Source organism: Hyperolius riggenbachi, chromosome 1 (assembly GCF_040937935.1).
Source record: "Hyperolius riggenbachi isolate aHypRig1 chromosome 1, aHypRig1.pri, whole genome shotgun sequence".
Taxonomy (NCBI): domain Eukaryota; kingdom Metazoa; phylum Chordata; class Amphibia; order Anura; family Hyperoliidae; genus Hyperolius; species Hyperolius riggenbachi.
In genome coordinates this window covers 203,064,453-203,089,034 of record NC_090646.1, presented here as the reverse complement: position 1 = coordinate 203,089,034, position 24,582 = coordinate 203,064,453, and positions in this window count along the sequence as shown.

Sequence of the window (24,582 nt, the reverse complement as noted above, 5' to 3'; positions counted from 1 at the left end):
AGGTGGGTAGGTGGTTAGGTAGCCGGTTGGGTAGGTAGCCGGGTGGGTAGGTAGCCGGGTGGGTGGGTAGGTAGCCGGGTGGGTGGGTAGGTAGGTAGGTAGCCGGGTGGGTAGGTAGCCAGGTGGGTGGTTAGGTAGGTAGCCGGGTGGGTAGGTAGGTAGGAAGCCTGGTGGGTGGTTAGGTAGCCAGGCGGGTGGTTAGGTAGGTAGCCGGGTGGGTAGGTAGGTAGGAAGCCTGGTGGGTGGTTAGGTAGCCGGGTGGGTAGGTAGGTAGGAAGCCTGGTGGGTGGGTAGGTAGCCGGGTGGGTGGGTAGGTAGGAAGCCTGGTGGGTGGGTGGGTAGGTAGCCGGGTGGGTAGGTGGTTAGGTAGCCGGGTGGGTGGGTAGGTAGGAAGCCAGGTGGGTGGGTAGGAAGCCTGGTGGGTGGTTAGGTAACCGGGTGGGTAGGTAGGAAGGAAGCCGGGTGGGTAGGCAGGTAGCCCTTTGAGTATCCGGGTGGGGGGCCCGACTCCCATCCTCCCTCCCTTCCTCACCTTGGAGGGCCCACTTCCCGATATGCGCGGCGGGAGAGCGAGTGAGCGGCAAATGCAGGAAGTCTTCAGGGCTCCAGGCAGACGCTAGAGGCCCAGCCGCTTAGACTCCAATATGTCGCCAACTCTGTCGACATATTGGAGACCAAGCGGCTGCCGGCGGAGCCCTCTAGCGTCTGCCTGGAGACCCGGATTTGCCGCTCGCCGCGCATACCGGGAGGGGGGCCCCCCCGAGGTGAGGGAGGGAGGGAGGATAGGAGTCGGGGCCCCCCGGGGGAAAAAAAAATATATATATATAAAAAAAACAAAAAAAACTTAATGGGCCCCTGAAGAAAACGGAACTTCAGGGGCCCTCGTGCGGCGGCACGGCCTGCACGGCCGTATGTCCGCCACTGGCTCTTGGTGCTCCTATCTCCTTTTATAAAATGGCCATCTTAAAAGCAGGGAAGTAAAACACAATCCATAGGGTCTCAGAGCCAAAATGTTATGGCCAAATCAAACTCCACTAACACACCCCTCCCGCACCTCCCATAGTAAGCTTGGCCAATAATGCCCTTCCTCCCAATACGGAATTGTGAGCAGTATAAGAATCCCTAACTCCTAATCCCCCTTTCGTAAGTTGCTTGTGCAGTTTAGCACCCTTTCCCAATTCCCACTGCTATAACAAGTGTTCCAGAAAATCCCTTCCCATCTCCATTCTCAACAAATATCACCCCTCCCCCCACCACCACCACCAACATCACCACTGATATCCCCATCTGAAGATGCGGAGTAGAACAGCAGAGTGCACATATGTAAAACAGCAGTGGATCCTCGCGTCTCTCCTTTTCACAGCAACCATTCAGCATGCGGCATCATTCCTCTGTAAGGGTCCCAATGCAATGTGTATCAGAAATTTGTGTTGCTCACAAATTTTCGATTTTGATAACATTTTTGCACAAATACACTATATTTCTGCAACATGGCCAAAATTTGCAAAGAAAGTGAAGAATCTTTACTTTTTACAGCTAAAACGCAAAAAAATATATTCCTCTCACTTCAAGTTCACCTTTAATAACAAAGTGAAAATAGAACTTATTACACAGTCTTAATTCACAAAACTTATCTCATGAAATTTCCCTCATCATGTGTGTATCTCAGTAAACATCTCTCCTTATCTATCTTAACTCACAATTTATCACCCCTCCCCCCACCACCACCACCAATACCACCACCACCAATACCACCACTGATATCCCCATCCGAAGATGCGGAGTAGAACAGCAGAGTGCACATATGTAAAACAGCAGTGGATCCTCGCGTCTCTCCTTTTCACAGCAACCATTCAGCATGCAGCATCATTCCTCCGTAAGGGTCCCAGTGCAATGTGCATCAGACATTTGTGTTGCTCACAACTTTTCGATTTTGATAATATTTTTGCACAAATACACTATATTTCTGCAACATGTCAAAAATTTGCAAAGAAAGTGAAGAATCTTTACTTTTTACAGCTAAAACGCAAAAAAAAATATTCTTCTCACTTCAAGTTGACCTTTAATAACAAAGTGAAAATAGAACATATTACACAGTCTTAATTCACAAAACTTATCTCATGAAATTTCCCTCATCATGTGTGTATCTCAGTAAACATCTCTCCTTATCTATCTTAACTCACAATTTACCTTTCAGCATCTGTTTTATATTATGGATCATCTCTTCTTATCTGTTTGATCACACAAATGATTGATCCTTATCCATTTATCTCATTCATTTTCTCTCCTTATAATTAAGTTGAACAATAAGTAAGGTGAAACAATTTATAGATATGTGTTGTTACATACTGGCATAAATGTGTCTACTGGGTTTGGGCTTATACAGTAGTTAAATTAGAAACAAACACATTATTTGAATACAAATAATTTATGTAAATACATGTATATACTTAAAATAAAAAAGGTAAAATGAGATTTAAAATTTGAACCAGTCAAAGGAAAAAAACAAACAAATCATGTTATACTGTATAAACATACATATAAAAAAGCAAATTTCTCAGGGTCCTAACTGATTGCAAACATCCATTTGATAAAAGATTCCAAGCATCCGTTTTCTCTTCAGCTTTAATCTGTAGGATGCCAAGCTGAAAATTGCCATATGTTACCTTATAAAAATATTTTTTTATGTTCATTGCCTTTTTTTTCAAAGCCACTGGGCTTTAGAACTGTTTATTAAATAAAATAATAAATTATTGGATGAAGCATGTACATTAAAGCAGAGTTATGTCATGTGGTTTTAAATGAACAAGATGTTTTTGGTTGTCACACATAAAAATTAGTAATCGCTCCAATCGCACTTTAATGCAAAATCTGCTTTAATTTCTTGAACATTTTAGGAATAGGTCATTAGCAGCATAAGGCAATGTTTAGGCTAACCATTAGGAACATATTGCTTAGGCTAACCCTTAACCTTACCCCAGTGGTGCCTAACCCTTAACCTGGTGGGCAACTAACCTTAGCCCCCACCTAACCTTAACCTCGACTTCGTGTTTAAAAGAGCATCTGTATTCACGAATTTAGCTGTGATCACAGCCGTGATTATAACCTGAAAACCCGCCGACTTTAGCGGTTAATAGCAAAGCCCCTTACATGATATAAACTCCACATTTGCAGGATATGTTAAGTAGAACAGTGGGAACAAGGGGAAAAGGAGAAAAGGAAGACCTTATAGTTTTTAAGAAAATCGATTTTAAAGTTTCAAAGTAAAATAGTATACATTTAAATGCGGTACATGGCAGTTAATGTTAATGTATTTACAGTGCCGGTTTAAGCAACAATGGGGCCCCAGGGCAAAATAAACCTGGGGGGCCCCCCCCAACATATACCCCGGAACAAAAATCGGCATTAAGAGACCTTTTTTGCAGCTGGTATAGTCAGGGTGTGAAGCCCCAATCGGTCGGAGCTCCACATTCTGGCTATTCCAGCCTGCATGGGGGACAAGGGGTTAAAAAGTTTCAGGAGGGGGGACCCCACAATTTTTTTTTAAATTCCCACACTCTAAACATAAAAAAAAAAATTGGGAAAATAGGAAAACATGCCAGGGATCTTCATACAGCCATATTGCGGCTGTATAGCGATCCCTGGCCAAAGCGCTGCGGCTGCGTATAGACCCCCTGGAAACCCCGTCAGGAAATTTATTGCGCTTTCGTTTGATGCATGTAAAATTACACTACCGTTAGGTTTGCTACTAAAAGTGACATTTACCGCATTTATAAGTATACTTTTTTCCTTCAAAACTTTAAAATCGATTTTCTCAAAAACTATAAGGTCTTTTTGAAAAATTGTTTTTTCCTCTTATTCCTAATGATCTCCTTAACATACCCTGCAAATTTAGGGTTTCTAGCATTTAAGGTGGATTTGCTATTAACCATTAAAGTCGGCAGGTTTTTAAATGTGTTTTTTTTTCCTTTGAAACTTTAAAATCGATTTTCTCAAAAACTATAAGGCCGATTTTGAAAAATTTTTTTCCTCTTGTAGCCACTGGGGGCCCCTACAAGCTCTGGGGCCCTGGGGCAGCTGCCTCCTTTGCCTTAATGGTAGCGCCGGCCCTGTGTATTTACCGCATTTACATGTATACTTCTTTCCTTTGAAACTTCCTTTGAAACTTTAAAATCGAGTTTCGCAAAAATGATAAGGTCTATTTTTTAAGCTGTAGCCACTGATCACCTTTGTAATCCATGCAATTTTGGTGTTTGTAGCATACTAGCATGTATGGGGGCTTTGCTATCAACGTTAAAGACAAATCTGGATCTTGGCTGTGATCACAAATTCTACATGTAATCACAGCTAAAGCCCGAGTTGAATTCGGAGCTCCAATTCAAATCCGGGTCCCGATCACGGCGTATCCGGATTTTGATTCTGCCATGGCCGGATTTACTCGAATTCCTGATTGGGGGTATCCGAGCATCAATAGTAAATATGCTAAAATCAATAGGGGAGATAGCCACACCCTTTTAACTGCTTGCTGCATTTGGTGCAGTATATTTATGTCCTGCAGAACTTCATCTGAAGTCCCAGGGATATTGATACAGTATGGGCCTGATTCACAAAGCGGTGCAAACTGTTTAGCATGGGTGTGCTAAACAGTTAGCACGTGAAGTGCATTTTGCGGACTTTTGCGCTCGCAAAGTGCCGCGATTCGCGGCACTTTGCATTCACAAAAGTCCGCGAAATGCACTTCACGTGCCAACTGTTTAGCACACCCATGCTAAACAGTTTGCACCGCTTTGTGAATCAGGCCCTATGTGTCTATTGCGGCGAATGACCACCGCTTGCTCCCGCATGGGTACTTGTTGCCGCCCACAGTTCCCATTCATTAAGCTAAGTCCCCATCTCAGTGATTGCCGGCATTAATGAGATGCCTGCATCATTGTATCTTCTGGAGTAACATGTGCATGCATTACTTTCTATTCACCTATTTGGCTAAACAGTAAAATTTCACCTAAATACATTTATTTTAATAAAAATACCCACACTTACATTTAAAATAAACTCCTTCCCTCCCACACTCTCCCATAGTACCCCCCCAAAAATTTGCATAAAAAAAATGACAATTAAAAATATATACATAAATTACCTTAGAGACTGAACTTTTTTAATGTGTATGTCAGGAGGGTATATTACTGTTAATTTTTAAATCATGTGCTTGTAATTGGTGATGGAGGAAAAACTGAAAAAAAAATCACCTTTATTTCCAAATAAAATATTGGTTCCATTCTTTGCACTATGGAAATATTTTAAACTTTGCAATAACTGGGACAAAATGTGTGGCTTTTATTTACAGTAGAACCTTTTATTTTAAAATTATAATGGCCGAATTCTGAAAAGTAATGAATTTGTTTCCATTTGTTTCTTATTATTCCAATTAAAATGCATTTAGAATAAAATAATTCTTAGCATAATGTACCACTCAAAGAAATCCTAATTGATGGGGAAAAAAAACAAGATAAAGATTATTTCATTGTAATTAGTAATGATTACGTTATTGGTGAAAGAAAGGAAGCAGCGCTGAAAGGTGAAAATTGCTCTGGTCCTAAATGGGAATAACCCCTCAGTGGTCGAATGGTTAAACTCACTTTGTTTTCAAATGATCCTCAAAAAAGGCTCATGAGCAATGTGCATTTACCATCATCTTTATTGACAATACTTAAAAATGTGTGTAAAATTAAAAGGTAGGACTTTAACCACTTTACCCCCCGCGGTACGGATTTCTCCGTCCCTTTTTCCACCCTGTCACCACCACGGGACGGAGAAATCCATACCTGGCGCCGCTCCCGCCGCTGGCCGCGCTCCCGCTCGTTCGTCCGTGCGCCCCGCGTTCTTGCATGCCGCTGTCTGCTCACCGGGAGATCAATGAATGGGAAAAACCTTTCCCGTTCATTGATCTCTGCCCCCCACAATGATCAGCTGCTTCTACGAGAAGCAGCGCAATCATTGTGAATAATAAGTAGCCCAGCCCCCCTGAACTTCCTGCAAGCGTACTTCCTGTACACTTGCGGGATCGCATAAACAAAAACTCACTGTGGCCATCTTGTGGCCAAATAGTAAAACTACACCCTAAAGCATTTTTCATATACAAATACCTTAGTTAAACATTAAAAATTAACCCATTACCTCCACACTCCCCAATTTTTTTTTGTAATTAAAAAAAAACAAAAAAACATACAATTAAAAAAATACATAAATGGTTACCTTAGGGACTGAACTTTTTAAATATTTATGTCAAGAGGGTATAACACTGTTACTTTTTAAACTATGGGCTTGTAATTAGGGATGGACGTAAAACTGAAAAAATGCACCTTTATTTCCAAATAAAATATTGGCGCCAAACATTGTGATAGGGACATCATTTAAACGGTTTTATAATTGGGACAAATGGGCAAATACATTTCATGGGTTTTAATTACAGTAGCATGCACTATTTAAAAACTATAAAGGCCGAAAACTGAAAAATTATATTTTTTCCCCATATTTTTTCCTATTTTCCCATTAAAGCACATTTAGAATAAAATAATTCTTGGCATAATGTCCCACCTAAAAAATGCCTAATTGGTGGTGAAAAAAACAAGATATAGTTCATTTCATTGTGATAAGTAATGATAAAGTTATAGACTAATGAATGGAAGGAGCGCTGAAAGGTGAAAATTGCTCTGGTGCTCAAGGGGTAAAACCACTCAGTGGTGAAGTGGTTAAAGAAGAACTGCAATGTATGCTACTTGACGTTTTTTTTTTTTTTTCAAATCATTATTACTTACCAAGTGGGAATTTATAGTTAAGTGAAATGGAATGAAAACCACACCTGGAAACTGAAAGTGAAGTAGAGTATGACAGTTGCATACTAAACAAATGGTACACTGTATTTAATGATCCAGCCACAGTTATTTCACAAGGGAGTATATACTGCATACCCTAAGTCACTTGCACCCTCTGCCAGATAGAACTGTCTGCAGTTTTCCTTAAACATTGTAACCTTCATCTTTAAAATATATGATACATGGTGGCTTTAAATGCATAACTATGGACTGTTAGGGCCCAATCACACTTGCAAAACGCAAAATGCTAGCGCTTTTGCTAGCGTTTTGCTCAGGTTTTTTTTGTCGATTAACGCAAAAAAAATCGCTATTCACACTTGGTGAATTTTTGAGATCGCGTTTAGCGCTTCTATAGCACTTGATCGCAGCAAAATCACCTGCAAATGGTGCAGCATACAAATTTGCGTTAATCACTAGCAATTAACTAAAATCACCCAAGTTAGAACGGCCCATAGGATATTATTGCACTAACGCTTTAAAAAGTGCTAGGGTTCAAGTGTGAATGGGGACTAACAGATACATGCAGTAATGCATAAAGCAACTGAAAACCCAAAATCCTTGTACAAAGTGTATCAGTATTAAAAACTGGACTGCCAAAAATAGGTTGGTTGGTGACATCATGGAACAAAATGCATCTATGCCTATGTTTAGCTGGCTGTAGTTTAGTTTGAACAGTTATAACCAGGTATGATCAATCAGATGCAAATAATTCCTCATTGTATTCAAATTTCATGTACATGTTATGTAGCTTGAATTTGGACCTATAAAAATTGACAGGAAGTTATTCTAATCGGTCCATTTTTTATTCTGCATATAACTTACATGACATTTAAATGCAAGTAAAATGATTTACATCTCATTTATTTTCCCTAGTTATGCCTTGGTTTGGCTGAAAGTTCTTGATCATATTACAGCAGCAGCACATTGTTTACATGTGCCTGATGCACAAAGCTGTGATAAAATTGCCATGCCAGGCAGTGCTATTTTTCCAGTACTAATAGCAGGAGGTTAGGAGCATTACCCTATTAGCGCAACATGACACACAGCAGTATTACTATTCACACAGACTCTTTCACACAAGCTTAGGTTTACATAGTGCTCTGTGTGTTTGTGTTGTGTCTGTCACTTGTAGTGCTACGGTGTGTGGGGGAGTCTGTGCCTTGCAGTGCTGTGTGTGTGGTGTGTCTGTCACTTGTAGTGCTGTGGTGTGTGTGTGTGTGGGGGGGGGGGGGGGGGGCTGTGCCTTGCAGTGCTGTGTGAGGTGTGTGTCTGTCACTTCTATTGCTGTGGTGTGTGGGGGGTCTGTGACTTGCAGTGCTGTGTGTGTGGTGTGTCTGTCACTTGTAGTGCTACGGTGTGTGGGGGAGTCTGTGCCTTGCAGTGCTGTGTGTGTGGTGTGTCTGTCACTTGTAGTGCTGTGGTGTGTGTGTGTGGGGGGGGGGGGGCTGTGCCTTGCAGTGCTGTGTGAGGTGTGTGTCTGTCACTTCTATTGCTGTGGTGTGTGGGGGGTCTGTGACTTGCAGTGCTGTGTGTGTGGTGTGTCTGTCACTTGTAGTGCTACGGTGTGTGGGGGAGTCTGTGCCTTGCAGTGCTGTGTGTGTGGTGTGTCTGTCACTTGTAGTGCTGTGGTGTGTGTGTGTGTGTGGGGGGGGGGGGGGGGGCTGTGCCTTGCAGTGCTGTGTGAGGTGTGTGTCTGTCACTTCTATTGCTGTGGTGTGTGGGGGGTCTGTGACTTGCAGTGCTGTGTGTGTGGTGTGTCTGTCACTTGTAGTGCTACGGTGTGTGGGGGAGTCTGTGCCTTGCAGTGCTGTGTGTGTGGTGTGTCTGTCACTTGTAGTGCTGTGGTGTGTGTGTGTGTGTGGGGGTGGGCTGTGCCTTGCAGTGCTGTGTGAGGTGTGTGTCTGTCACTTCTATTGCTGTGGTGTGTGGGGGGTCTGTGACTTGCAGTGCTGTGTGTGTGGTGTGTCTGTCACTTGTAGTGCTACGGTGTGTGGGGGAGTCTGTGCCTTGCAGTGCTGTGTGTGTGGTGTGTCTGTCACTTGTAGTGCTGTGGTGTGTGTGTGGGGGGGGGGGGGGGCTGTGCCTTGCAGTGCTGTGTGAGGTGTGTGTCTGTCACTTCTATTGCTGTGGTGTGTGGGGGGTCTGTGACTTGCAGTGCTGTGTGTGTGGTGTGTCTGTCACTTGTAGTGCTGTGGTGTGTGGGGGGTCTGTGACATGCTGTGCTGTGTGTGTTGTGTGTCTGTCACTTGTAGTGCTGTGGTGTGTGGGGGTCTGTGACATGCTGTCCTGTGTGTGTGGTGTGTCTATCACTTGTAGTGCTGTGGTGTGTGGGGGGTCTGGGACTTGTAGTGCTCTGTGCATGGGCATAACAATGGGGTCTGCAGCCCATGCGCCCATGGGGGGACCCACTCAGGGCCGTTTTGGGGGCTGGAGGGCAGCATGAGGGGAAAGCTATGGCCACACTCGACGGGGAGGGGTCCCCCCTCCCTCACCTCGGGCTCTTCCCTCTGCGCTCCCCTCCAGCTTCAATAACCATACATGTGCAGTGGCGGGCAGCGGCAGACAAACATACCTTCCGTGCGCTCCAGTGTGGATGCTTCTCTCTCTAGCCTCTGACGCCACTTCCTGTATAAACAGGAAGTCGCGGACAGACACTAGAGAGAGAAGCGTCCGTGCTGGAGCGTACGGAAGGTATGTAGCTACCGCTGCCCGCCGCTGTGTCCTCCTGTGTCCCTTATGTGTCCCCCATGTGTCCCATATGTGTCCTGCTGTGTCCCTTATGTGTCCTCCTATTTCCCCTATGTGGCTTCCTTTGTCCATTATGTGTCCTCCTGTGTCCCTTATGTTTCCTCCATGTGTCCCCATGTGTCCTTTATGTGGCCCTTATGTGCCCTCCGGTGTCCTTTATTTGCTCTCCTGTGTCCTTAATGTGTCCTCCTGTGTCCCTTATGTGTCCTCCTATTTTCCTTATGTGGCTTCCTGTGTCCCTTATTTGTCCTCCACGTGTCCTCATGCATCCTTATGTGTCCCTTATTTGCTATCCGGTATCCTTTATGTGTCCTCCTGTGTCCCCTTCAGTCCCTGGTACCAAGTGAGTGTGCCGGCTCTCTCCGCCTGGGGCAGAGGTTCACCTTGCCGCAGGACAACGACCCTAAACATAAAGCCAGGGCAACAATAGAATGGTTTAAAACAAAACATATCCATGTGTTAGAATGGCCCAGTCAAAGTCCAGATCTAAATCCAATCGAGAATGTGTGGCAAGATCTGAAAACTGCTGTTCACAAACGCTGTCCATCTAATCTGACTGAGCTGGAGCTGTTTTGCAAAGAAGAATGGGCAAGGATTTTAGTCTCTAGATGCGCAAAGCTGGTAGAGACATACCCTAAAAGACTGGCAGCTGTAATTAGCAGCAAAAGGTGGTTCTACAAAGTATTGATTTATGGGGCTGAATAATTATGCACACCCCACTTTGCAGTTATTGATTTGTAAAAAATGTTTGGAATAATGTATATATTTCCGTTTCACTTCTCACGTGTACACCACTTTGTATTGGTCTTTCACGTGGAATTCCAATATAAATTGATTCATGCTTGTGGCAGTAATGTGACAAAATGTGGAAAACTTCAAGGGGGCCGAATACTTTTGCAAGCCACTGTATGTGTCATAAGTTAATATTATATCTTTTCTTTAATATATACATGTTTTTAAAATGAGTATTAACATTCTATGTATCTGCATGATATTATGCAGCAATTAGGTGAAGAAAAATATGTTTAGAAGCGTACATCAAAAAAGGGCATCGGGGAAAAAAGGTGCGCGTGGTGTAAACGATAAGCAGTATTATCGTTTATAAAAATATTGTGTAGAATTTCGTTTACAAATAGTGTTTTAAGAATTTATAAATCATTAAATAATGTGTATGAAATCGGCAATTCTTAAAAACGTTAATCTTCCCTGTTTCTAAACTGAAACTTATAATTACGTTTGTTAAAAACCCTCCCTGTACCTATCCCTAACCCCTAGACCCCCTGGTGGTGCCTAAACCTAAGACCCCACCCTGGTGGTGCCTAAACCTAAGACCCCCTGGTGGTTGCCTAAACCTAAGACACCCCCTGGTGGTGGTGCCTAAACCTAAGACCCCCCCTGGTGGTGCCTAAACCTAAGACCCCCCTGGTGGTGCCTAAACCTAAGACCCCCCTGGTGGTGCCTAAACCTAAGACCCCCTATGGATAATAATGTTTTACAAACATTAATAAATAAAAAAATTAAATAAAAAAATGTAAATATTTTTTTGGGGTGGATAATAATGTTTTAGAAATGTTTTACAAATAGTGATTTAGTATCTTTATAAACGTTATTCGTCACGGGCTCATTTTGTAAAGTTAAATCATCACAAGCACAGTTATAAAACCTTAAAAATCTCCGGGCGCCGTTTGTAAAACGTTAATAATCTCCGGCGCCTTTTTTTCCCTGTTCGGCGCCCATTAAACGATATTCATAATGGGAGTGAATGGGGCGCCCTTTTTGTCCACTTCTCTCATGCGCCCAAATCTCCTGCTTCCGTTCAGAAATAGGAAATTAGCGCATGGGGTTATATGAATTCATTTGAATTCATGTCTGCCTGTTCTCTTGCTGGTTGTGTGCCATAGTAAGTTGTAGTAAATATACAAGAGGCATTCCTAGAGATCAATAATGTGGCAACTGAACTTACAATTTTAGTATGTTGGGCCCATTGAAAAAGTGAGGCTTTTAATCTTTAGACTGTTTGCAACTTGCTAAGGATTGACAAGTAAATACGAGTGTTAGCCGTTTCATATTTTACTCTAATTACTTCTTACAAGGAATTCAAGATAAATCACACTATTTTGTTACCCACAGAGCTCCTAAACCCTGTAATCTTCTTAATGTGTTGCTTCAAACAGCTGCTGGCTTTCCATACAGTGTGTTGTATGCGGCATTTTAATACAGTACTCTATCTGAAAGTAGTTTATGGAATGCTGTAAACATGGTTTATATGTGTGTTGTGGAGTGGAAGCATGACTTTATGTTTGTCTTCTAAAATAGCATTCACATTACAAAACTTTAAATTGTTCACTTTTTATTGGATATATATATATATATATATATATATATATATATATATATATATATATATATACTGTATATACACTGTATATATACACTGTATATATATGAAATGAAACATTATTTTTATTGATATTTCAATGGCTCATATTTTCTGTGACTGATTAAATTAAAAGTTATATTGTGATCGCTCATAGACAAAATTAATTTGAGCCATTTTAGCTGAAAACTGCAGGTGGCCTCTCTGGAACATAACATCAGTAATCATTACGCTTTGGAAAACAGTCATCAAATGCAAATAAAATGCCTAACATAACTAACTGTAGAGATAAAAATAATGACATAAAAATGATATACTACAACTGAAAATCATGATAATTTTCCTCTATGTACAAAACCTTACATTTTGAATGCATGTAAATTAAAAATTTCCAAAATTTTCATTAACCTTGTTGTGCCAATTTTTGTTTTTCCAAACCACGTACCTTAAATATTAAGTTTACTAAACTGATAAATGAACACAGGATGTAAAACACCTAATCACTGATGCCTCTCCAGGCTTGATTCACTAACCGGCACTAAGCCGGTTAGTGTGCCTTATCTGAGGTTAGTGTGCCTTATCTGAGTTAGTGTGCCTTATCTGAACTTAGTGCCCCTTAAGTAGCTTTGTGCACACTAAAAGATGCACAAAGCTACATTGCGCACTGCACGATAACATCGCACCTGATATACTGTACATGATGCAACCTTAAGGTCATATAGGATGCGACCTAAATGGCGCATCAGTGCACCATTATCGTTGCATCCTATGTGACCTTATGGTCGTATCATATACAGTATAGCGGGTGCGACGTTATCGTTTGCACCGTGCACAAAGATCGACGCATTACGATGTGCGTGCTGTGCGCGGTGCAGTGCGCGATGTAGCTTTGTGCATCTTTTAGTGTGCTCAAAGCTACTTAAGGGGCACTAAGTTCAGATAAGGCACACTAACCTCAGATAAGGCACACTAACCTCAGATAAGGCACACTAACCTCAGATAAGGCACACTGACCTCAGATAAGGTTAGCGCTGTAGTTTGTGCCCACTAAGTGATAAGCTTAGTGCCGGTTAGTGAATCAAGGCCCTAGTGGATCATTGATTCTGGCTTAAAGTGAATCACACATGCACAGTATGGAACACATTATAAAAGGCATCCAATAGCTTTAGATTAGATGTTAGATTCAATAAAAACATCATGTCAAATGAAACGCTATTAAAATGATAAATGATTATTTTTTTTAATCTAGATAGATTATTAAAATAAAACCTTCTCAATCGTTGATTGTTTTATTGATTGAACGTAGATTGGGAAAGGTCATTACTTGAAATTATGAGCAGCTGGGCAGCCAGGAGCACGAAGGTGCCACAGGCAGGAGAAGTCTGCAAGCAAGGTTGCATTCATTTTGTCTACATTAGGCATCACAAAATTAGCAACTGCTGTGGTGCAAATTATATTAAGTCTGATTTTGCATAAATAAAGCAGACGGCACATCCACATTTGCAGTTTAAAAAGGATTCATTTCAGATACTTGGTTGTTTGGTAAAGCTTAAAAATGCCCAATCAGGTCCCAGGAAGACTTATTGTAAGGAGAAACCGATGGCGACCTCTCTGCATTGGAGGTCTCCACCCTCGTTTCTCAATGGAAGTTTTTAAACTGCACAGAATGACCAAGTATCAGAAATAAAATCTTTTGGTAGTACTGCAAATGTGAGTGTACCCACAGCTTGTCTGTGCAAAATTGAGAATTTGGGATTGGATTGGATTGGAGATGGTACTCTGTTGTTGATGACTGATGGAGGTATAGTGCACCAGCTCGATCGCTTGGATTGATTGATATTAGATCATATTTCTTCTAACAGGCATTGGGCTCTATTCACAATAAGCAGTTCTGTAAAAGTATTTTGGATGGTAAAATACCTCCTGCGGTATTTTACACTTTTTTTTTTCTAAATTTACAAAAGTTTTCCCCCATGAAGCAGAAGTTCAGTAATTTACTGAACAAACATGCCTCAATTCACTAATCCCTGCTCGGTAAGTGTCACTTACCAGCCTTCCAAAAATAGCAAAATGACCAGCACCGTCCCATATTTTTAAAAATGCAGATGTTTATTCACCAAAAAACACGTGAACAAAACGTAGCCAGCAACATCCAAAGAAGCTCAGTGGGGCAGATTAGGTGCAGTGGAGGCACATCCCAGGTCCTATGGATGTCTTTGGCTATTTCCTGCAGCTAAGAGCTTTGAATACTGATGAGCTATACTTACATCCTTGAGCTTCTTTGGATGTTGCTGGCTACGTTTTGTTCTTGTGTTTTTGGTGAATAAACATCTGCGTTTTTAAAAATACGGCCGGTGCTGGTCATTTTGCTATTTTTGGATCCTGCTAAGTCTGTGCTAGCCACGTGGGCTAGACCTGGCATGACCGACAAGGCCAGTGAGGTGTGCTGTCCAAGAAGTTCAAACTTACGAGCCTTCCAGCAGGGCAGCAGGAAAGCAGGGAGCTGCGTGTGTAACTCTGAGGTTTTCCGTCCTGTGCATACTGTCATCCATTTAGATGTGCTGCAGCCACCAGGGGGAGCTCTTCTGTGTGCTATAATACAAACATGCATATCTAAAGGGATGCAGGGATGCCAACGGAATTGTCAGTTTCTTCTGCTTCAATACACTGAAAGACCCACCAGCATCCCTGTCGCATGCAATCAGCGTGAGAAGCATGCTGTGTGGCTCTCCCTATTGGCTGCCTGGCTCCCCCGAAGGCTTTCTGTCATGTTACCGTACAGAGACAGCAGGGAAGAGCCAGTTATTGGCTGCTGTGAGCTGGAGAAAAAAAAACTCTTTTGGCCGGTAATTGAAATGTGGAAATCTTTGTCAATTGACATTTCTTGGCATTTCCCAAGGTAATTACAGCACAAGTCAGTAATTTACCTCACTAGTCGGAAACTGTGATTTTCTGTGTGAAGATAGGTTTAGTGAATTGTAACTTGGGAAGGTGATCGGTAAAATCAGCTGTTTTCGGCATTACTGAATTCCGGTAATGCTTTGTGAATAGAGACCATTGTGTAAAAAACTGGTATCAAATAGCTATTATTTATCAAATCTAAATAGCTTGTGCCTACCTTAATCCAGTGTTTAATTTTGTCTTTATAGTCCTGTTTTGGAACATAGTGCAAGCAGTGTCGGGAGAACAGGTAGTTGAGTGAGTGTAAAGATGCCTACTGTTACAAACCTGAACGGAGGAACAGGTGATGACCACAGTGTGCAGCAATACATACACTAAAACAATGAATACTGTGCAATAATTGTTTATTGTGACCGGACTGTGAAAACAAACAGATAAATACAAATAAGATGCAAATACTTGTGCAACACACTATATACAGAGTAGATGCAAATCACGTGCACAACACACTATATACAGAACAATCACCATACATATAAATGTGCAAAACCCCCAAAGACCCTATCTATCTATTCTAGCTAACGCATATATACATACACACACACACATATATATATATATATATACTGTATATTTGAATAATATACAACAATCTCAGTACAAAAAGGGAGCAGGCAGAAATCACAGTCAAACGTAATGCAAAATCAGGCAACAAACCAATCAAAGTACAGAGGAGCAGGCAGGAATCAGAGTCAGACATAGTATACAGGGTTCAGCAACAGAAGGGCAAATACAAATCACAGGGCAAAGGACAGATAAGGTAGCAGGTTGTCCAAAAGCTCAAGGCTGCAAAGAACTACTAAGCTCTGGCAACCAGCAGGAGGAAAAGGCAGTTCTTATATAGTCCAGGTAGCAAACAAGATGCATGTGGAAATTGCTGAAGGGTTGCTCACAATCCACAGAGCCCTCTGCTGGTGGAGGGCAGAATCCCGGGGCTGCTATATGTCCATAAAGTCCTCTGCTGGTGGCACAGTGCAAAGTCCAAGGCAGTCCAAGGCAGTCCAAGTAAGCACCACCACCAGCAGGCAGGAACAAAGCAGCACACAGTTTGTAACACCCACACAAAGAGTTAAAAATCCATCATTGACTATGATGAAAATCAATGTCCTTCAACATTTCAAGCAAGCATTTCAAGTCAAGAACACTCATCTAACCCAGCAATGGTATTTAGATTGAAGCAAGTCACATAAAAAGTGTTAGAAACTCCTTTACAAAAGGTGATCCATGTAACAAAAAACAATTGTGAACTTTACACACAGAAGAAACACAGATGAAAATGATTGATCTGCTTCACTAAGCTATAGGAATGCAAATTGTGATCTTTCTTCTATTCCCACCATTATCACTGTTTTATATTTTCTTCTGTGTCTGTGCACATATTTTAGCATGTACTCACAAAGGTTGTTCAGTTATAAAGGAGGGTTGCCTTTTGCCAGAACAAATTAGTATTTATGTTATAAGAAATGGAACAAAATAGTGTGTATGTATATGTTGTTAGTGAGTCCATTCAGTTGCAAACTGAGTCTGCCATTTCTTTTGTATATCACCTATAAGTTAATGTTCCCATTGTAAACAAAAATAAATGATTGAATAAATGACCCAAATGACTCAATCAATCCTCTGTAATAATTTACCTGTGTCTCTGTGTCCCCTCCTGCCTATGTCCGTGTTTTTGCACCACTGTGCATCTGCAGCACAGGTAGCCATTGGGACAGGTGGAGGACGGGCCCAGGGGGGAAAGCATGTGCGGGCGCAGTGAGTGAATAGGCAGAGCAGGGGCACACATATAGGAGAAGCGTGAAAGCGCGCTGACATGCGGCCAGTGGCGGATAGGGACAGGAGAGGAGGGGGGTTGTGAGTGAGGCCAAGAGCCCATTTTTAAACGGGCATGGGACTGCTAGACAAACTTAAATGTAATGTGTGTAGAATTATAGGCACCCAGATTCTTTGCGTCAGAATGAACATAGTAACGAGTTCATATATTGCAAATCCAATTTATATATTCACCCTTGAAAGTTCCTTAATCATACATTTACTCTTTTAACTATGGACAGTAATTATTACTTTTTATACTGAAGCACGGTTCCCTTTCTTATGAAAACTCCAGTTGCAAATAAGCTACAAATCTGTACTTGTTAAGTACAATTACATAGTTATTTTTAAGTGTTTGCATGTTTTCTTGAAATATGTCACATTCTTTATGTATATTAGATGAGAGCTGTCCTGTATAATTCTCCTTTCTTTGCCACTTGCAAGTACTTGAAGAGATTTCTGACTGGTTATTATCATCATCAAGAGATAGGAGACATGCCAGCAGGACCAATAAGTTGATGACCTATTCACATATTTTTTCTTTCTTTTTTTGCATAAGTAATGAACTGTCAGTACTGTAATGCTAATGCTCCATATGCTGTGATTAGAGGGGAAAAAATAAAAAGATTAGAAAGATAAATTATAAAAACATGCCATCTTAGATATTGGAGATATGTTTCAAAGCAAGATGCTTTTGAGGATAAGAAATCTGTATATTTCTTTTTCTTAGCACTCATTACTGCTGTTAATCTATTCTGACAGAAGAGCGGACAATGAAACTCTAATAACATTATTTTCAATTGATGTGAAACTCTTTGATTTTAGTTCTTCGTACATTTATTTTTCCCTTTGGCAATATTCTGATTATTAAATTTCTATGCCTCAGATTAACATAATTGGTATTATCGTAACACCAATCTAGGATACTAATAATAATGCATGTATTTTTTCTTTTCCATTTCAATATGTAGTGTTTCAGATTTTAAAATGCTCTGCTGTTAGCAAATATTGGTTTTAGAGGTTCAAAGAACAACTTGCATTACTTAAATGAATATTTTCTTATTGACTGAATTTTAAAACAATGGATCTGTAAGTGAGATAAGTGATAAAAGAAAATCAATAATAGAAAGTCACTGTATGAGGAATAAAACACTACCTGAAAACTAGCTACAGTTTCACAGTGGTCACAATGGTGTGTTGCAGTGCGGTCTAACTAATGTTTTGTAACATTGTTACGGCACTGCACTGCACCACCTATGGGACATTTACATTGCGGCCGCTGTGTTGCAGTACAATGGGTAATTGTACAGTAAGGCACTGCATGCAGTGCATTACTGCTAAATGCATACGTTAGTATAAGCAAAGGAAACTTTTCATTAACTATATGCTTCACTATACCCAACACAATGCAGCTGTAACGCGTGGTTTGACTTTTTTGTTCCATTGCATTGTGTTCCTCTTGTGTAGGGATCAAAATATACCCTTAGGCCTGGTTCATACTGCAAGAGCTTTTTTAGTGCTAGTGAGTTGGAAAGCTCTTGTTAAAGGAATGCTGTGGGTGATTTTCATAAACTCACATTGCTCAAGTAAGAACAAACACATTACATTGCAGGAGCTTTTAAAATCACAAATGCTTAGAAAAAGCTCTTGCAGTGTGAACCAGCCTTTAGCCCCTAAGCACTTTGTAATAACTTCTCACTGTCCAAATGAAAAAAAAAAAAAGCTGGCGGATGCAAAAGTAGATGAAAAAAATCCTTAAAGTACCCCTGAAGCATTATTAGAAAATTAAAATTAGATAGATACCTTGGTAGAGGGAAATGTCTGGATAGCCCAGAGGATTTCTGTATCATCATTTCTGTAGCATCCCACCATTTTAGAAAAGGGACTTTGAAGTTATTTGACCGGACCTAGGCCCATATGCAATTCACTTTTTCACCTGAGTTTTCTCCTAGGAGATAATTTTTCATCTTCGATTTAAAATAACTTTCCAGCACTTTTTAATTTAAAAAGTACCAAAAAGTATGTAAAAAAGTACTATCAAATTTATTTTTAGTATGTTCTTGCTTTCTGGTGGCTTAAAAGGCATTTTATTAACAAGTTTAAAATTATCATCTAGGAGAAAACTCAGGTGAAAAAGTGAATTGCATATGGGCCCTAGTCTCATATATTTCTCCTGAATGTGCTCCCAGCTGTGAATGAAAGCCTTCCAACTGGGTATACACAAATAAGGTCTGCACATGCCCAGTAGAACATAGCACTTGGGCAAAAATGCTATACATGAGCAGTTTTATTCCATGGGGGATGTGGTTACCCAAGCTGTGGGTTACATTTGTCAATGACCTGGAGAACGGCCAGAAGAAGCTTACTCCTACTCCAACTACTAGTTGAGAGGGACCCTTCACTGCAAAGGCGGGTTATAAAAAGATAAGGGAAGCCTGGGGACTATCTAAAAGTTTTGAAGTCTGGGGCCTATCCAAAAGTTTTCCACTACTCATCTAAGAATCTAATTTTACATCACCCTTTAATATGTATCTATTAGTAAAAAAAAAAGCCCACCCATTAAAAAATGGGCACTAGATTACGGGCGCTAGGCTACGGGCGCTCCCCCTTCATCAACGCGAGCACAGATGCGTCCCGCTCGCCCCTCCTCCACCGCTTTCTACTGTATATGCACACAGGGAGATGTTGCTCGCTTGGCAGTTGGAAAAAGCTGTTATTTCCCACAATGCAACGAGGTTCACAGACAGCAAACTGTCAAGTATGGAAGCAGGGACACACACACAGGGACAGGATGCAGAGACACGCGTGTTTTATTATATAGGACTAGTTGGCCTAAGCCCGTTTAAAAATGGGCTCTAGGTCTCTTCACACCACCAGTCAGTGCGTGCACTCAACCCCCCCCCCCAATACTGCACGCACTCCAACCCCCGCAGCTCCAATACTGGGGGTCAGTGAGATGATTTATGGAAAAGATGAAGGAGTGCGCTATTAAGTATTAATCTTTATTATTGGAAACTGTAAAATCAATATTGCACTTACTAAAAAATAAATAGATGTGAGGCATGTATTAAAACCAAGGATCTCCCCTCTGTGGTGCCTGTAACCTGTCTTTCCAACATCAGATCTAAGGAAATTGGAGTCCCGCCAAAACTCATGATGATGCTACTAGCACACTAATTGCAGGATCTAACCCAGCTGGTCTTTTTCACCTTTCCTGAGTACTCCACTGTTAAACCCACACTGCTGGCCAAGACTTGACAGAGGAAATACTGGATACAGGCACCAGAGAAGTGAGATCCTTGGTGTTAATATATATATATAGCACATCTATTCATTTCTAGAATTACAGAGTACCCACCCAGCAAGCTCATGGTGAAACAGAACTCCTAGGAGTGTGTAAGGGCTACAATGGACCAAAAAGCCCTTTTACTAAAATGCTATGAAAAATAGAGATGACCCGGACCTCCAATTTTAGGTTCGCGAACTGGGTTAGTGAACTTTCGCCTAAAGTTTGGTTTGCGCGAACTTTCGCAAACCGCAATAGACATCAATAGGGAGGAGAACTTTGAAAACTAGAAACACTTATGCTGGCCAGAAAAGTGATGGAAAAGATGTTTCAAGGGGTCTAACATCTGAGTCTTTGCATGGATGAGTGGGATAGACGCCTAAAGTCCGGATTTGACGCAAAGCAGCGTTTTAAGGGCAGAAATCACATTGCATGCTAAATTGGAGGCCTAAAGTGCTTAAAAACATCTTGCATGTGTATACATCAATCAGGGAGTGTAATTCGAGTACTGCTTCACACTAACACACCAAACTCACTGTGTAACGCACCACAAACAGCTGTTTGTGTTGTGACGGCCATGCTGGACTGGTGAGCACCATGTCGAGAGTGCAGGCGATAGCGGTTTTCAAGCCCATATGGTTGCCAGGCTGAGGTAGCTCAATGACAGAAAACAGTGATTGTCCAGCTGATCGAATTTGGTCTGTCCACAATGAAGCAACGACCTTATTATCTTTGGTGTGCACACCCCCCGAGATACTCATATAGCCGGCGGTCATTGCTTCATTGTGATACGCAAGCCCCTTCACCGCGGCAAGGTAACAATCATGAAGGGGACTTGACACATTTACATGCCTTTTGTTTTGTTGTTGCAGCCGCAGTGCAGCCAGAAAAATTAGGCAGGCATGTACACGCACCAGAAAAATTATTATGGCGGCCACTGCTAGCAGCGGCCTTAAAAATTTAGGAATCCACCTGGAGTCCTGGTGGACCCTGTTGGTGGTGGCGGAGAAGGATGTCAAGCGGCCTGCAGGCAGAGATGCTGTGTGGGGACCGACTTAGTCTCGGGGCAGGCAGTCACACGGTGTGCAGGCAGAGATGCTGTGTATGGGGACTGACTTAGTCTTCGGGCAGGCTTGAGCGTGCTTTGCAGACCAGGCATCTGTGGTCAGATGGGCCCTTGATCCAACGCTGTGTGCCAGAGATGTCACCACTTGCCTTTCAACATCACGGTACAGTTTAAGTATTGCCTTTTTTGAGAAAAATTGTGGCCTGGTATCTTCCACTGCGGTGTGTGGCTTTGCTTTTGTGTGCTGCTTTTCCTCAGGTGGTCATCGCATTGCAGTTTGTGCTTTGTAATCATGTGCCTTCATAAGGTAGTTGTCCCTATGTGGGTCTTGGTCTTTCCACGGCTCAATTTTCAGTGGCAGAGAGTACAGATGGCATTGCTCTCATCTGAGGCAGATACACAAAAAAATGTCCACACCGCTGAGCCCTGGGGTGATAGCACTTTGGTGGTGGTGGTGGCCGACTGAGTGTTAAGTGGGGTGCCAGAATCAGAGCAGGAGGAGGAAGATATGTCACGCTTCCATGTGGAAGCTGAGAAAGATGAGTTCTTTGAGAAAGTGTGTTCTGTGTTAAATAGTCAACTACGTCCTGACAATATTGGGGGTTGATAGCACGTGCCTTCTTCTGAACACTGTACTTTGGTCGAGGGCTGCACGAAATCACGACAGCGGGACCTCGAACAGACCTGCCAGGTGGCCTGCCTTTAGCTCTGCATTTTGTTTTGTCCATATTGGGAGGGATGAAGTGAAAGGTATGCACTGATTTGACTAATATAATGTACAGATACACAGGTGCAGTGAACAGGTATGCACGGAGTGGTATATCCCACTGCGTGCGCTCAAGTGGGTAGGTGGGTGCACTGAACAACAGGTAGGTAGGTATATGCAGTGCTGCTGGGTAGTACAAATGTGCACCTGTCACACACACATACCGTGAACCGGTGCAATGACTAGTGGTATTAACAATGCATGTGCTCACGTAGGTAGGTAGGTAGGTGGACTAAACAGTGAACAGGTGCAGTGATTGGGATTACAAATTTGCAGCTGCCTGTCACACACACAGTAGTCACTGAATGTGCTGGGCCTGGCAGTGGAATTGAGGGGCCAAAGGCCAGCTGCAACTGACTGACAGGGCTGTATATAAATATAATGCAAGTGGGCTACACACACAAAAAAAAATAGATCACAAGAACAAGATTAGTTCTCAAAAGAGCTGTTGAGGGGTGCTTTTTTAGCAATAAGAATCAGCAAGGAGCAAGCTAACAAGCCTTCAAGAGCCTAACTAAGCTTTCCCTATGAGAGTCTGCAGCAGCTCTCCCTTCTCTAATTACTGCAGGCACACGAGTGAGTGAAAAGCCTGACGCTGCTGTGATGTAGAGGGTCAAATTTGACCCTAATGATGCACTATGGGGGCAAATCGAACTTCCAGAAAAGTTTGCGTTTCTCCGCGAACGCGAACCATGGAAGTTCGCCGGCGAACCGTTCGGGCCATCTCTATTGAAAATCAAAAGTTTGCTTTCTTAAAACAAAAAGTTTTTGCAATAATGCAGGTTGGATTGAGCACTAAGATTTCTTCCAGTGCATCACTGCTGAAATATGCAAATCACCTGTTGTTGTCCCTGTAAGCTAAACAAGCTGCAATTCTGGGTGTTTCAAGTCCTACTCCATAGAGCCACATTTATCCATGCCATGCACTGATAAGGATCAACTAATTCAAAACAGTCTGCATGCATGTTGGGTTAATGCGTCTGTGTGTTTAACAAGCTGACACATCATTGCATTCCAGTGGATCTGGAGGAGTGTTTAGCTTACAGGGACAACAATAAGTGATTTGCTTATTTCTGCAGTGATGCACTGGGAGAAATCTCAGAGCTCACTCCAACCTGAATTATTGCACATACTTTTTTTTTTAAAAAAGCAAACTTTTGTTTTATATTCATTTCTAGCAAGCGCAATATTGTTTTAACAATTTTCAATAAAAATAGATTAATATACAATAGTGCACCCTTATGGATATATTTGCATGTGTGTCTGCCTGCCAATTAAGTTTTGGTGAGATTTGGTGAGATTAGCGCTGATCTAAGTTGGCTAATTGATGCTAAGTGGGTTAGTACTTTTGCCTAGCCTACGCAGCGCTCAAGTTCCAGGTTTGTAAAAACATTCTGGTAAGTTAATTGACTCCTCCTTAAAGTGAACCTTAAGCCAGAAAAAAAATGAGTTTTACTCACCTGGGGCTTCTACCAGCCTCCTGCAGCAGTCCTGTGCCCTCGCAGCCACTCACTAATCCTCTGGTCCCCCGCTGCCAGCTAGTTTCGTTTTTGCCGACAGGCCCGTCAGGACTGACCACGCGTAGCTTTTTCCGCATTCCCGACTGTAATTAGCGCTATTGTGGGCCGCAACGCATACAAAAATACGCTTTGCCACATATCTATGCGTTCGTAATGCGGCAACGTGTATTTTTGTACGCGTTGCGGCCCGCAATAGCGATAAGGATTAATGAGTGGCTGCGAGGGCACAGGACTGCTGCAGGGGGCTGGTAGAAGCCCCAGGTGAGTAAAACTCATATTTTTTTTCTGGCTTAAGTGTCTCTTTAAAACTGGACCTTGCCTGTGGTTGCAATATTAGATTGTGTGAGCTAACAGTGAGTTAAATGAATTGTAACTCATTTGGAGTCATTAGTGGTGCTCATGCTAAGACTTTAGTATTTAAAAAAGATCCAGCGACATTGACTTTACTTTGTGATGTTAATGCACCATGGGACATGGCAGTAACTGGTTATAAGACTCTGTATGCAATTGGTTTACATCATGGTGCCAAGATCTATTTCTTGAAATGGGAAGTATGTTTTAATCAATTGAAAGCTAACAGCTGCTGTCTTTCCAGAGTCTTTCTCCTTACCTTTGTGGGTGCTTGAGGATCAGGATAACATATACAATTAACAGGCACTCTAGTGGTCCCTCCTCCCCCAGACAGTATACCTGGTGTCTAGTGGTCTCCCTCCTTCCCCAATATAGCATGCCTAATGTCTAATTGCCCCTTCCCTCCCCATGCAGCATACTTGGTGTCTAGTGGCTGACTTCCAACTTGCCCATACAGGGTACCTGGTGGCTAGTGCCCCCCCCCCCTTCTCCCATAGCATTTTCCCTGGTATCTATGGCTACCCTCCCTATCCCATAGCATTTTCCCTAGTGGTCTAATGGCTTCTCGCCCTCTCTATCTATGTCCCTTTGCAGAGCACAGGCAGAAAAGACCATGGAACAGCATCTTACATGATCCGGGGCTGGAAACACTGCACCAGGTCTCTGTGTCTTCTTTCAAGTCTTTATGTTTTTAGCTCATGCAGGAACTAGAGTGTGAGCTACAAACACTAGAAGGGGAACCAACATGACGGGCTGGATGCAGTGACCAGCCCTACATCAGGTGAGATGCTGTTCCACCACCTCTACTGCCTGTAACCTCCAA